We start from the raw sequence: 16,313 nt of genomic DNA on the forward strand, positions 1-16,313 counted from the left end.
TGGGAGGGATTGGGGGCAGAGGAGAAGGGGATGACAGAGGATGAGATGGCTGGATGGCATCACTGACTCAATGGACGTGAGTCTGAGTGAACTCCGGGAGTTGGTGATGGACAGGGAGGCCTGGCGTGCTGTGATTCATGGGGTTGCAAAGAGTCAGACACGACTGAGCGACTGAACTGAACTGAACTGAACCCCCACATTGTTATTACTCACTGAGGAAACCAAACAGAACAACTTAATGCAGGACTTTACTTTTTATTTTACACACTAGTAGCATCTTCTCCACTCCTAGTTTCTCATATATATCCAAAATATTATAGGTTCATGAAACTTTTTAATGATCCAACACTGAACCCAACAAAATCTAACTCTTGATCCAACATTTTGCTAGGATGCAAAACAGATTTTATAATAAAAAAAAAATACCCCTCTGACTGCTAAAATTGCATGTCAAAGCCCCTATTCTATAGTTCTTGCAGCCACAGTACTCAAACTTGGGGGCCCTGGTATGCTATGAACCACAATGATCCTATACCCCTTAACAAACCACATAGCATATCCACTCCTCGTATTAGGAATAATCATAACTAAGATCAGTCTGCTTGCACCAAACAGACTTAAAATCACTCACCGTGATTCATTCACCACATAGCACTTGCCATCACAGCTATACTCATCCAAAGACGTTGAAGTTATTTAGGGGCCACTGCCCTGATAATCCGGAGAAGGCAATGGCACCCCACTCCAGTACTCTTGCCTGAAAATCCCACGGACGGAGGAGCCTGGTAGGCTGCAGTCCATGGGGTCGCTAAGAGTCGGGCACGACTGAGTGATTTCACTTTCACTTTCACTTTTCACTTTCATGCACTGGAGAAGGAAATGGCAACCCACTCCAGTGTTCTTGCCTGGAGAATCCCAGGGGTGGGGAAGTCTGGTGGGCTGTCGTCTATGGGGTTGCACAGAGTTGGACACGACTGAAACAACTTAGCAGCAGCAGCCCTGATAATCGGTCATGGCCTCATGTCATCTATATTATACTGCCTGGAAAATTCAAATTACAAATGTATTCAGAGCCAAACCCTAATTTTAGCCTGTAGCCTACAGATCTCTTCCACTAATGGCAACATGATGACTACTAGCAAGTCTTACAAATCTAGCATTACCCCCCAACAATCAACTTCATTGGAGAACTATTCGTAGTAATCTTTTTCATGTTCCAACATCACCATCATCCTAATAGGGATTAATGCAGTCAATACTGCCATAGATTCTATCTGTATACTAATCATAACACAGTATTTACATGAGAAAAGTGAAAAATGTGAAAGTAAAAGTGTTAGTCACTCAGTCATGTCTGACTCTTTGCAACCCCATGGACTGTCTATGGGATTCTCCAGGCAAGAATACTGGTGTTGCCATTTCCTCCTCCAGAGGATCTTCTCAACCCAGGAATTGAACCTGGGTCTCCCTCATTGCAAGCCAATTCTTTACCATCTGAGCCACCAGGGAAGCACAAGAAAACACCCTCGTAACTCTGCACCTATTACCCATCCACTATCACTCAACCCCAAATTATTTTGAGCTCCATGTGCTGTAAATACAGTTTGACAAAAACATTAGATTGTGAATCAAGCAACAGAAATGCAAATCTTTTTATTTACCAAAAAGGTATACAAGCACTGCTATTTCATGTCTTCATAATTAACCAAACTTCTAAAAGAAAAAGGAGTAATCCATCAGTCTTAGGAACCACAAAACTGGTGCAACTCCAAATAAAAGTAATAAGTTTATTCCCTTCTTCTACTCTAGTCACACTAATTACATTAACTGTACCAATTAAAATAACAAACTCCAATGTCTACAGGAGCAACCTATGCTCATTTTATGTCTCACATGTCTTTATTACCAGCTTAATTTCCATAACAGTATTCACTTACTCGGGCCATGAAATAATCATTTCAAACTGACATTGAATTACTTACTATCCAACCCTAAAACTATCACTTAGCTTTAAATTACATTACTTCTCAATGACATTCATAACAGCAGCACAATTCATCACATGATCAGTCATAGAATGCCCAGCATTCTATACACACTCAGACTCTAACATTAATGGTTTCTTCAAATATCTGCTTGTATTTCTCATCACTATACTAAGTTTTAGTTACTGCCAACAATCTTCTCCAACAGTTTAGTTGGTATTATACCCTTTTTGCACATGAGATGAGTAGCAGGACCAAACAGACGCAAACACTACTGATCTTCAAGTCATTTTACCTAACCTCATTGGTCTCCAGTTGGAGCCATTATTAACAGCATGGTTATCACTCAAAAGCATGAGACTTCACAACAAATTTTCAGATTTACATCACATTAGTTTATCCCTGGTCAGGTTTCTCCTAGCTGTAGCTGGAAGATCTGCCCAATTTGGCCTTCACCCATGAATTCCCTCAGGAATAGAGGGCCACATTCCAGTCTCAACCCCATGCTACTCAAACAACAGTTGAGGCAGGTGTTTTCTAATATCCTTTATCATCCACTAAGAGAAAACAAAAAAACAATCCAAACAATGACATTATGCCTAGGAGCCATCATCATACTATTTATAGCAATCTGTGTTCTCACCCAAAACAACATTAAAAAAAAAAAAAAAAGTCACCTTTTCTACCTTGAGCTAACAAGGCCTTAAAATGGTAAACACTGGCATTAACCATCCCTACCTAACCTTCCCCCATATCTGCACACAAGCACTTTTCAAAGCAATGCTATTTATGTGCTCCATTGTTCACAATCTAAATGATGAACAAGATATTCGGGAAATAGGAGGTCTGTTTAGAGCAATACCTTTTGCCACAACCTCCGTCATCGTCGGAAGACTCACGTTAACAGGAATGCCTTTCCTCGGAGGCCTTTGTTCCAAAGAGCTGCTCATTGAAACAGTCAACACATCCTGTACCGATGCTTGAGCCCTCCTAATTATACCTATTGCCACATCCCTAACGACTGTCTATAGCACTCAAATTCTTTGCTCTTAGGACAACCTTGCTTCTCTACTCTAACTTGAATTAATGAAAATAATCCACTCCTAATTAATTCTATCAAATGCCTTTTAATTGGAAGTGTTTTTGCTGGATTCTTTATCTCCAGCAACATCTCTCCAACAACAATTCCACAAATAACTATGCCTTACTATTTGAAGTTAACAGCCCTTGCCGTGACTATTTCAGGATTTATTCTGGCACTTGAAATCAACTTTACTAGACAAAAATCTAAATTCAATTATCCTTCAAACCTATTCAAATTCTCTAATCTTCTCAGATACTTTCTAGCTATCATACACAGTCTCTGACCATATCTAAATCCATCAAGGAGTCAGAAATGAGCATCACTACTGTTAGACCGAATTTGATTAGAAAATGTGTTACCAAAATCTACCTTACTTTTCCAAATAAAAATTTCAATACTAGCCCTAGACCAAAAGGGCCTAATTAAAGTTTATTTCCTCTCCTTCCTCATTACACTTGCCTTAAGAATAGTTCTATTTAATTTCCATGAGTTACTTCCATAATTATCACAATGCCAATAAACAATGACCAACCAGTAACAAACACCAGCCAAGTACAATAATGCAGCAATTCGTATAGCTTCCTCAGTAGAAAACCCAGAATCTCCAGTATCATAAATCACTCAGTCTTCCATCCCACTAAAATTACACACAATCTCTACTTCTTCGTCCTGGAAAATGTAAAGAACCACTGCAAGCTCAGTGGTCACAGCTCTTATATAACCAAAAACTACTAACATACGCCTAGATGGGGCTTCCCAGCTGGTACTAGTGGTAAGAAACCTGCCTGCCAAAGCAGAAGACATAAGGAACGCAGGTTCAATCCATGGGTCAAGAAGATCTCCTGAAGAAGGGCATGGCAACTCACTCCAGTATTCTTGCCTGGAGAATCACCTGGACAGAGGAGCCAGGCAGACTACAGTTCATAAGGTCGCAGAGTCAGACATGACTTAGTGACCGAACAACAACAACCAGGTATTTCTTTAATTCTACAAATGTTAACAGGGTTATTCCTAACAACACACTGTACATCAGATACAGTAACTGTCTTTTAATTTGTAACCCATATCTACCGAGATGTAAATTACAGATGAACTATCCAATATCTACATGCACATACAGCTTCCGTATTTTTTTATCCATGTAGGGCAAGTACTGTATTATGGATCTTACACTTTCCCGGAAATATGAGATATCAGAATCATCCCTACTATTTACAGTAATAGCTAGAGCATTTATAGGTTACGTGTTACCATGAGGCCAAACATGCTTCTAAGGAGCAACCGTCATTACAAATTTCCTTTTACAAATTCCTTACATTGGAACCAGCCTGGTAGAATGAATCTAAGAAGAGTTCTCAGTTGACAAAGCCACTCTTACACAATTCTTCTTCCACTTTACCCTTCCGTTTATTATTGCAGCTTTAGCAATCATCCACTTGTTATTCCTTCATGATACAGACTCTAATAATCCAACAAGAATTTCATCCGACATGAACAAAATCCAATTTCATCCATACTGCACAGAGATATCTTGGTGCCTTGTTCCAGTTTCTGATCCTACCAGTACTAGTAATAGTACTAGTACTATTCCTACCTGACCTTCTAGAGGACCCAGACAACTATATCCCAGCTAACCCCCATCAACACTCCCCGCTACCACATCAAACCAGATGGATACTTCTTATATCCATATGCAATCCCACAATCAATTTCCAACAAACTAGAAGGTGTACTAGCCTTAATCTTCTCAATCTTAATTTTACCAGTTATCCCAATACTTCATATATCAAAACAATGAAATACAGTACTCAATCCCTTAGCCGATGTCTGTTCTAAGTACTCACAGTAGGTTTGCAAACATGAATCGGAACTTGCTGAACACCCATTTATTATCACTGGGCAACCAGCATCTATCTTATGTTCTGTGCTGTGCTTGGTCGCTCAGTCGTGTCCAACTCTTTGTGACCCCATGGACTGTAGCCTGCCAGGCTCCTCTGTCCATGGGGATTCTCCAGGCAACAATCCTGGAGTGGGTTGCCATGCCCTCCTCCAGGGGATCTTCCCAACTCAGGGATCGAAGCTGGGTCTCCTGCATTACAGGCAGATTCTTTACCGTCTGAGCCACGAGGGAAGTCCAAGAATACTGTAGTGGGTAGCCTAACCCTTCTCCAGGGGATCTTCCCAACCCAGGAATCAAACTGGGCCTCCTGCATTGCAGGTGGACCCTTTACCAGCTGAGCTACCAGGGAAGCCCAACTCCTCCTCCTTATACTACTAACAGGCATCATTGAAAACAACCTCCTAAAATGAAGGGTCTTTGTAGTATATTTATTTCCTTGGTCTTATAAACTAGAAAAGGAAAATAACACATCTCCCTATGACTCAAGGAATAAGCTCCAGTCCTACCATCAGAACCCAAAATTGAAATTCTACTTAAACTCTTCCCTGAAAATTTGTTAGGGGACACTTACACTACCTTTAAGTACTGTATGAGTATTAATAACTGCATCATTAAAAGCAACACTACTGTGTATTTTGTGCAATATGTGCCCTTCCATATGTGCTGTGCTGTGCTGTGCTAAGTTGCTTCAGTAATGTCTGACTCTTTGCAACCCTATGTACTGCAGCCCACCAGGCTCCTCTGTCCATGGGATTCTCCAAGCAAGAAAACTGGAGTGGGTTGCCTTGCCATATACATAAGCACAATATATACTTATTATACATAATAAATGTATACTCATATACCCATGATTATAAGCACGTACATTATCTTATTGACATTATGTAATACATCATACTGGTCAACTCACATTCAACCCTTGTCTTTACAAATATCTATGAAGTAACTGAACAACTTGATATTACATAGAACACATACACTTATTAATCATACATACTGCATTGAGTCAAATCATTACCATAACCAATGTGCGTGTGTGCTTAGTCGCTCAGTTGTGTCCAACTCTTTGTGACCCCATGGACTATAGCAGGTTCCTCTGCCCATGGAATTTTCCAGGCAAGAATACTGGAGGGGTTGCCATTTCCTACTCCAGGGGATCTTCCCAACCCAAGGACCTAACCCACGTCTCTTTGCGTCTCCTGCACTGGGAGGTGGATTCTTTGCAAGTGCACCACCGGGGAAGCCCACCATAACCAATAACCAGAGCTTAATCAGCAAGCTGTAAGAAACCGTCCACCTGCCCACAAACATCTTTCTCTTATTGCTCCAGGCCCATAAATCAGGAGAGTTTCTATGAATGAGCTATACTTGGTATATGGTTCTTACTTCAGGGCTATCTCCTCTCACCTAAAATTGCCCACTCTTTCCCCTTAAATAAGACATCTTGATAGACTAATGACTAATCTGCCCATCCTCACGTGTAACTGTGGTTTCATGTGTTTACTTCTATTTTTTTTTTTAATTTGGGGGAATGCTATGACTCTGCTATGACTGTCAGTGGCCTTGACACATTCCAGCAACTTGTAGATGAGCTTAAATTAAATATTATTTCCCAGCGTCATCAGCTAATGGTTATGGGACATGAAGCAATTACACAAATACATACACATACGTATTGGGTAAATAGCCTGTTTAATCAGACTCCCCTTATTATATGTCATCATCATCCTGCCAAACCCCTCAAACAATAGATTAACCTTTTTTTATCAACCCAAAGCTAGTATAACTACAAAGTAGTCTCTAAACTATATCAATGAATTATTTAGATATACCTGCAATGCAGGAGACCCAGGTTCAATCCCTGGGTGGGGAAGATCTCCTGGAGAAGGGAATGGTAACCCACTCCAGTATTCTTACCTGGAGAATCCCATGGACAGAGGAGGCTGGTGGGCTACAACAGTCCATGGGATCACTAAGAGTTGATTTTCACTTTCACAGCTTACACAGACACTCTCCTAGATCTGCCACTTACTTCCAACAAAATCAAAATTAAAATACATCTTAAAAATACACAAAAGGAAAAATTAAGCACTTAGATACTAATTTCAACACAATTCAAACTACTACAGTGAATACCACTATATTACCTAAATACACAAATCTTGTACTAACAAAATCCTACTCAACCTGTTGATACAGCTTAATAATTAAAGCAAGACACTGAAAATGCCTAGATGAGGTTACCTATTCCATAAATGGGACTTCCCTGGTGGCTCAGAGGTTAAAGCGTCTGCCTGCAATGCGGGAGACCCAGGTTCAATCCCTGGGTTGGGAAGATCCCCTAGAGAAGGAAATGGCAACCCACTCCAGTACTCTTGCCTGGAGAATCCCATGGAGGGAGGAGCCTGGTAGGCTACAGTCCATGGGGTCACAAAGAGTCGGACAGGACTGAGTGACTTCACTCACTCACTCATTCCATAAATACATAGATTTGGTCACAGCCTTCCTATTAATTTTTAATAAAATTCCACATGTAAGCATCTCTATCCCAGCAAGAATGCCCTCGAAATCATCAAAGATTAAAAGGAGCAAGCATCAAGCATAGCAAAAAGCAGCTCACAACACCTTGCTTAACTACACCCCCCACGGGAAACAGCAGTGATCAACATTAAGCCATAAACGAAAGTTTGACTAAGTTATATTACCAATCAGGGTTGGTACATTTTGTGCTAAATACTATGGTCATACAATTAACCCTAATTAATAGAAATCTGGCATAAAGAGCACCCCAAAATAAAGTCCTAGCTATGCTGTAAAATGTCCTAGCTAAATTAAAAACTAGCTACAAAAGTGACTTTAACATTTTGACTCATGACAGCTAAGAGCCAAAGTGGGATTAGACACCCCACTATGCGTGCATGCGTGCTAAGTCACTGTAGTCGTGAGACCCTATGGACGATAGCCCGCCAGACTTCTCTGTCCATGGAATTCTCCAGGCAAGAAAACTGGAGTGGGTAGCCATGCCCTCCCCCATGGGATCTTCCATATCCAGGGATCAGACAAGTCTCCGTGGTTCCTCAGATGGATTCTTTACCACTGAGCCACTGGGGAAGCCCATCTCAGTATGTTTAGCCCCAAACTCAAATAATTAAAACAAAATTATTTGCCAGAATCCTACTAGCAAAAGCCTAAAACTCGAAGGACTTGATGGTGCTTCAAACCCCTTTAGGGGAGCTTGTTCTGTAGCCAGTAACTCACCAACCCTTGCTAACACAGTCTATATACTGTCACCTTCAGCAAACCCTAAAAGGAACAATAAATAGTAAGTGTAATTATCAGAAATAAAAATGTTAGGTCAGGATGTAGCCTATGGCATATGAAGACACGGGTTACATTTTCTACCTCAGGAGTATAACACAAAAGTTTCTTATGAAATTAAAAACCAAAGAAAGATTTATTAGTAAATTAAGAATGGCATGTTAGGGACTTCCCTGGTGATTCAGTGTTAAGACTTTGCCTTCCAATGCTGGGGGTGCAAGTTCGATCCCTGTTCAAGGAGCTAAGACTCCACATGCCTCATGGCCAAAGGAACAAACAGAAGCAATATTGCAACAAATTCAATATAAGACTTTTTTTTTAATGGTCCACATAAAAAAATTTTTTAAAAAAATAGTGCGCTTAATGGAATCGGGCTATGAAGTACACACACACACCAACCATCACCCTCCACAAATATGGATAACTTTTCACAAGCTGTTGACATGTACCAAACATATAGGAGGAGACAAGTCGTAAGCATACTGGAAAGTATGCTTGGACAAATCAAAGTGTAGCTTAAATAAAGCATCTAGTTTATACCCAGGAGATTTCATACCGCATGAATGCTTTGAACTAAAACTAGTCCAAACTTCCCACCCAATTCAACTAACGTGAGAAAATTAAATAAAGCATTCATTCAACATCTAAAGTGTAGGAGATAGAAATTTAAACTTGACTTTTTAGAGAAAGTACCACAAAGGGATGATGAAAGAAGCACTAAACTGCCAAAAAGTAAGGCTTACTTATCCTTTTACCTTTTGCAGAATGATATAAGTAGAAAACTTTAACAGAGAGCACTTAAGTGAAATACCCCAAAACCAGATGAGCTACTTATCAACAGTTTACAGAAGCAAATTCATCTATGTGGCAAAACAGTGAGAAGATTTATAAGCAGAGGTAACAAGCCTGATGAGACTGATGATAAGCTGGTTGTCCAGAAAAGATTGCTAGTTCAACTTTAAATATTACTTTAAAAATCATAACTTTTCATGTAATTTTAAATATTACTCTAAAAAGATACAACTTTTTAAACACAAAATACAACTTTTCTTAGAAAGCATAAACAATTTCACAGTTGGCTTAAAAGCAGCAACCAATTAAGAAAACATTCAAGGATTTGCCTGGTGGCAAGTTGAGTGACGTCCGGGAGTCGATGATGGACAGGGAGGCCTGGCGTGCTGCAGTTCATGGAGTCGCAAAGAGTCGGACACGACTGAGCGATTGAACTGAACTGATACAGTGGATAAGAATCTGCCTGCCAAAGAAGAGGACACAGGTTCGATCCCTAGTCCTGGAGCATTCCACATCTGGGAGCAAGTAAGCCCATTGCATTTAGCACAACTGCTGAAGCATGCTCCCTCTAGAGCCTGCGAGCCGCAACTACTGAGCCCACGTGCTGCACCAACTGAAGCCCCTGCACCTAGAGCCTGTGCCCCCCAGCAAGAGAAGCCACCACAGTGAGAAGCCCGTGGACCACAAGGGAGAGTAGCCCACAGTCGCTTCAACTAGGGAAAGCCTGGCATGGAGCAATAAAGACCCAGTGCAATAAAAAATAAATTAGATATATATATATACATACATATATGTATATATATGTATATATATATATACACACATATATAAAAGAAAGCATTCAAGCTCAAAATACATTCATCTTAACACCAACAATAAACAAGCCAATTCAATTTAATACTAGACTAACTTATCTATTAACAGAAGCAATACTATTAACCTGAGTAAGAAAAAAATTATCCCGGTATAAGCCTATAGCAGAGCAGATAGCCCCCTAATAGTTAACAACAAAATTTAAACCTAATCCAACACTTAATTATTTATTCAAACAATGGTTAACCTAACACAGGCATGCATTTAAGGAAAGATTTAAAAAGGTAAAAGGAACTTGGCAAACACAAGCCCTGCCTCTAAAATTATTCACCAAAATCATCACCTCTGCCATCACTAGTGTGAGAGGCATTGCCTGCCCAGTGACATGTTTAATGGTCATGATATCCTGACTGTGCAAAGGCAGCAAAATCATTTCTTCTATAAGTAAGGGCTTGTATGACTGGTCACATGAGGCTTTTACTATCTCTTACTTTTGATCAGTGAAACTGATCCTCCTGGGAAGATGTGGGAAGAAGACCCTATGGAGCTTTAATTAACTAATCCAAAAAAAATATAATAATAAACAATAACCAAACCTTAGAGGGGATAACAAAGATTTTAATGGATTAAGAATTTTTGGTGGGGTGATCTCAGAAAATAAAATAACTTCCGAGGGATTAAAATTTAGACCAACTGGTCAAAATGCCTAATCACTTACTGACCCAAAATACTGATCAAGAGAACAAGTTACTCTAGGGATAGCAGAAGGATCCTACTCTAGAGTTCATATCGAAAATAGGGTTTAGGACCTCAATGTTGAATCAGGACAACCCAATGATGTAACTGCTATTAATCGTTCGTTAGTTCAACGATTAGTCTTAAGTGATCTGAGTTGAGATTCAAGTAGTCCAGATAGGTTTCTATCTATTATACATTTCTCCTAGCACAAAAGGACAAAGGAAATAATGCCTACTTTACAAAAGCACCTTCAAATTCATTAATAACATCATCTCAATTCAATTAATTTACTCTTACCCTTCCCAAGCCCCGGTGGCTCAGAAAGTAAAGAATCTGCCTGAAATGTGGGAGACCCAGGTTCAATCCCTGGGTCAGGAAGATCCCCTGGAGAAGGGAATAGTTACCCACTCCAGTATTCTTGCCTGGAGAAGTCCATGGACAGAGGAGTCTGGCGGGCTATAGTTCATGGGTTCGCAAAAAGTCAGACATGACTGAGCAACTAACACTTTCACACTTTTTCCTAAGAACAAGATGTGTTAGGGAGATATAACCCACTATGTAAAACTTAAACCTTTATTGCCAGAGGTTCAGTTCTTCTTCTTAACAAAATGTTCATAATTAACGTTCATTCAAGCAGATTCTATCTGACCCATGTATTTCCTAAAAAACAGAAAAACTATTTAAAAGAGAGTAGGCCAAAAGACATTGTGCTATCCTGAGTTGGATCTTGGAAGAGAAAAGGGATATTAGTAGAAAGACCAGTAAACTCCAGATGAACTTTGTAGTTTAGTTGATGGTAATCTATCATCATTACCGTCTTCATTGTGCAGAATACACCATGGCTATGTAAGATGTTAACAATAGGAGAAACTGTGAAGGGTATAGGAAATCTCTACATTATTTTTGTAGCTTTTCCATGAGTCTAAAATTATTCCAAAATAAAAGGGTTATTAAAACACACACACACACATGTTCTTTCACTCATGACCCCAATCCTACTAGCTGTACTGTTCTTCATATTAATTGGACCAAATGTGCTTAGTTGCTCAGCTGTGTCCCACTCTTAGCAACCCCATGGACTGAAGGCCACCAGGCTCCTCTGTCCATGGGGACTCTCCAGGCAAGAATACTGGAGTGGGTTGCCATGCTCTCCTCCAGGGGATCTTCTCAACCCAGGGACTGAACCCAGGTCTCCCTCATTGCAGGCAGATTCTTTACCATATGGGCCACCAGGGAAGTCCAATTGGACCAAAAGTTCTAGGCTATAGGTAACTCTGAAGAAAGGGTCAAACATTGTCAACTCTATGGATTATTATAATCTTGCGATGCAGTCAGATTATTAAAGATCCACTATGACCACCAACACTATCAATTTCCATATTTATCTTTGCATCAATTCTGGCCTTAGCCCTAGCTCTCACAATATGAGTTCCTCTTCCCATACCCTACCCACTGAGTAACAGAAGGCTACACGTACTATTTATACTAGCTGTATCCTCTGATTCAGATGGACTTCAAACGCAAAATACACACTAATTGGAGCCCCACAGGCAACAGCACAGACAGTCTTATATGAAATAATACTAGCAATTATTCTCATCAGTCCTATTGATAAACCGATCATTTACACTTTCAACACTAATTGTCATACAACACATATGACTAATTTTCCTATCCTGACCCCGAGGCATAATATGAATTATTTCAACTCTAGCAGAAAACAACCAAGCCCCATTTGATTCAACAGAAGGAGAATCAGAACTTGGATTCGGCTTCAATGTAGAACATGCAGCAGCCTGATTTATCCTATTCTTCCCAGCATGCATGCATGCGTGCTAAGTTGCTTCAGTTGTGTCCAACTCTTTGCAACCCTATGGACCATAGCCTGCCAGTCTCCTCTGTCCATGGGATTCTCCAGGCATGATACTGGAGTGGGTTGCCATGCCCTTTTCCGGGGGATCCTCCCAACCCAGGAATCTAATCCAGGTCTCTCACATCTCCTGAATTGGCAGGTAAGTTCTTTATCACTAGTGCCACCTGGGAAGCCCATTCTTCCTAACAGAATATGCCAACATCGGGACTTCCCTGGCAGTCCAGTTGTTAAGACTTAACACTTCCAATGCTGGGGGAGCAGATTTGATCCTGTTCGAGGAACTAAGATCCCACACGCTTCACAGCCAGAAAAACAAAACAAAAGAATATGCTAATGTCATCATACTGTGTTAGTTGCTCAGTCGTGTCTGACTCTTTGCGATCCTATGGACTTTAGCCAGCCAGGCTCCTCTGTCCATGGAGTCTCCAGGCAAGAACACTGGAATGGGTTGCCATTTCCTTCTCCAGGGGATCTTCCCAAACAAGGGACTGAACCAGGGTCTCCTGTATTGCAGGCAGATTCTTTACCACCTGAGCCACCAGGGAAGCCCCAATATCAACATAATAAATATTTTTATAACAATCCTATTTCTAGGAGTATTTCATAACCCCTACTTTCCATAACTGTATACTGCTGATTTCATCATTAAAACACTCCTAACAACTGCCTTTCTATGAATTCAAACATACTATCCATGATTACAATATGATCAACTCATACATGTAATGAAAATACTTTCTGCCATTAACACTAGCCCTATGTACACAACATGTCTCGCTACCTATCATCATATAAGGCATCCCACAACAAACATAAGCAATTTGCCTGACAAAAGAGCTATTTTGATCAAGTAAATAACTTTAAATCCTCTTACTTCTGGGGAATTCCCTGGCAGTCCAGTGGCTAGGACTCAGTGTTTTCACTGCCAGGGCCAGAATTCAATCCCTGGTCAGGAAACCAAGATTCCACAAGCCACACAGCATGCCCCCTACAAAAAAAAAAAAAATCTTCTAGAATTATAGGAATTGAACCTAGCCATAAGAATTCAAAGTCCCTTGTGCTACCACATTACACCACACTCTGTAGTAAAGGTCAGCTACATAAATTATCCAGCCTATATCCCCAAAATGTTCCTGTACTAATAAACCCTATTATCTTCACTATCCCCTGGAGAAGGGCATGGCAACTCATTCTCAAACCTGGAGAATCCCCATGGACAGAGGAGCTTGGTGTGCTACAGTCCATCGCGTCTCAAAGAGTCAGACACAACTGAACAACTTAGCATTGCACATCTTCGCTATCATTCTACAGACCATCATTTCAGGAACCATAAGTGTAATAACAAGCTCACACTGGTTATTTACCTGAGCTGGACTTGAAATAAATATAGTAGCTGTTATTCTCATTCTATTAATAATAAAAAAATTCAACACATGAGCCATAGAAGCATCCACCAACTATTTTGTAACACAAGCCACAGCATCAATATTACTTATAATGACTTTATTCAGTTCAGTTCAGTCTCTCAGTTGTGTCTGACTCTTTGCAACCCTAGGACTGCAGCACACCAAGCTTCCCTGTCCATCACCAACTCCTGAAGCCTGCTCAAACTCAAGTCCATCGACTCGGTGATGGCATCCAACCATCTCATCCTCTTTCGTCCCCTTCTCCTCACGCCTTCAATCTTTCCCAGCATCAGGGTCTTTTCAAATGAGTCAGTTCTTCATATCATGTGGCCAAAGTACTGTAGTTTCAGCTTCAGCATCAGTCCTTCCAATGAATCTTCAGGACTGATTTCCTTTAGGATGTACTGGTTGGATCTCCTTGCAGTCCAAGGGACTCTCTCAAGAGTCTTCTCCAACACCACAGTGCAAAAGCATCAGTTCTTCGGTGCTCAGCCTTCTTTAGAGTCCAACTCTCACATCCATACATGACTACTGGAAAAACCATAGCTTTGACTAGATAGACCTTTGTCGGCAAAGTAATGTCTGTGCTTTTTAATATGCTGCCTAGGTTGGTCATAGCTTTTCTTCCAAGGAGTAAGCGTCTTTTAATTTCATGGCTGCAATCACCATCTGCAGTGATTTTGGAGCCCCCAAAAATGAAGCGTCACTGTTTCCATTGTTTCCCCATCTACTTGCCATGAAGTGATGGGACCAGATGCCGTGATCCTAGTTTTCTGAATGTTGAGTTTTAAGCCAACTTTTTCACTCTCCTTTTTCACTTTTATCAAGAGGCTCTTTAGTTCTTCTTTGCTTTCAGCCATAAGGGTGGTGTCATCTGCATACCTGAGGTTATTGATATTTCTCCTGGCAATCTTGATTCCAGCTTGTGCTTCATCCAGCCCTGCATTTTGCATGATGTACTCCACATATAAGTTAAAGAAGCAGGGTGACAATATACAACCTTGATGTATTCCTCTCCCAGTTTGGAACAAGTCTGTTGCTCCATGTCCAGTTCTAACTGTTGCTTCTTGACTGCATGTAGATTTCTCAGGAGGCAGGTCAGGTGATCTGGTATTCCCATCTCTCGAAGAATTTTTCAGTTTGTTGTGATCCACACAGTCAAAGGCTTTGGTGTAGTCAATAAACCAGAAGTAGATGCTTTTCTGGAACTCTCTTGCTTTTTCCATGATCCAGAGGATGTTGGCAATTTGATCTCTGGTTCCTCTGCCTTTTCTAAAACCAGCTTGAACATCAGGAAGTTCACAGTTCACATATTGCTGAAGCCTGGCTTGGAGAATTTTGAGCATTACTTTACTAGCATGTGAGATGAGTGCAATTGTGCAGTAGTTTGAGCATTCTTTGGCATTGCCTTTCTTTGGGATTAGAATGAAAACTGACCTTTTCCAGTCCTGTGGCCACTGCTGGGTTTTCCAAATTTGCTGGCATATTGAGTGCAACACTTTCACAGCATCATCTTTCAGGATTTGAAAGAGCTCAACTGGAATTCCATCACCTCCACTAGCTTTGGGTTCGTAGTGATGCTTTCTAAGGCCCACTTGACTTCACATTCCAGGATGTCTGGCTCTAGGTGAGTGATCACACCATCATGATTATCTGGGTCGTGAAGATCTTTTTTGTACAGTTCTTCTGTGTATTCTTGCCACCTCTTCTTGATATCTTCTGCTTCTGTTAGGTCCATACCATTTCTGTCCTTTATCGAGCCCATCTTTGCACGAAATGTTCCCTATTTTAGTGAAATTTTCCCTAAATTAGTGTCTCTAATTTTATTGAAGAGATCTCTAGTCTTTCCCATTCTGTTGTTTTCCTCTATTTCTTTGCATTGATGGCTGAGGAAGGCTTTCTTATCTCTTCTTGCTATTCTTTGGAACTCTGCATTCAGATGCTTATACCTTTCCTTTTCTCCTTTGCTTTTCACTTCTCCTCTTTTCAAAGCTATTTGAAGGCCTCCCCAGACAGCCATTTTGCTTTTTTACATTTCTTTTCCATGGGGATGGTCTTGATCCCTGTCTCCTGTACAATGTCACAAACCTCATTCCGTAGTTCATCAGGCACTCTATCTATCAGATCTAGGCCCTTAAATCTATTTCTCACTTCCATCATAATCATAATGGTCAGCTGAGTTAAATTCACCCATTCCAGTCGATTTTAGTTCACTGATTCCTAAAATGTCGATGTTCACTCTTGCCATCTCCTGTTTGACCACTTCCAATTTACCTTGATTCATGGACCTAACATTCCAGGTCCCTATGCAATATTGTTCTTTGCAGCATCGGACTTACTCCCATCACCAGTAACAACCACAACTAGGCGTTATATTTGCTTTGGGTCTGTCTCTTCATTCTTT

This window comes from Bos javanicus, chromosome 17, assembly GCF_032452875.1.
Source record: "Bos javanicus breed banteng chromosome 17, ARS-OSU_banteng_1.0, whole genome shotgun sequence".
NCBI lineage: Eukaryota > Metazoa > Chordata > Mammalia > Artiodactyla > Bovidae > Bos > Bos javanicus.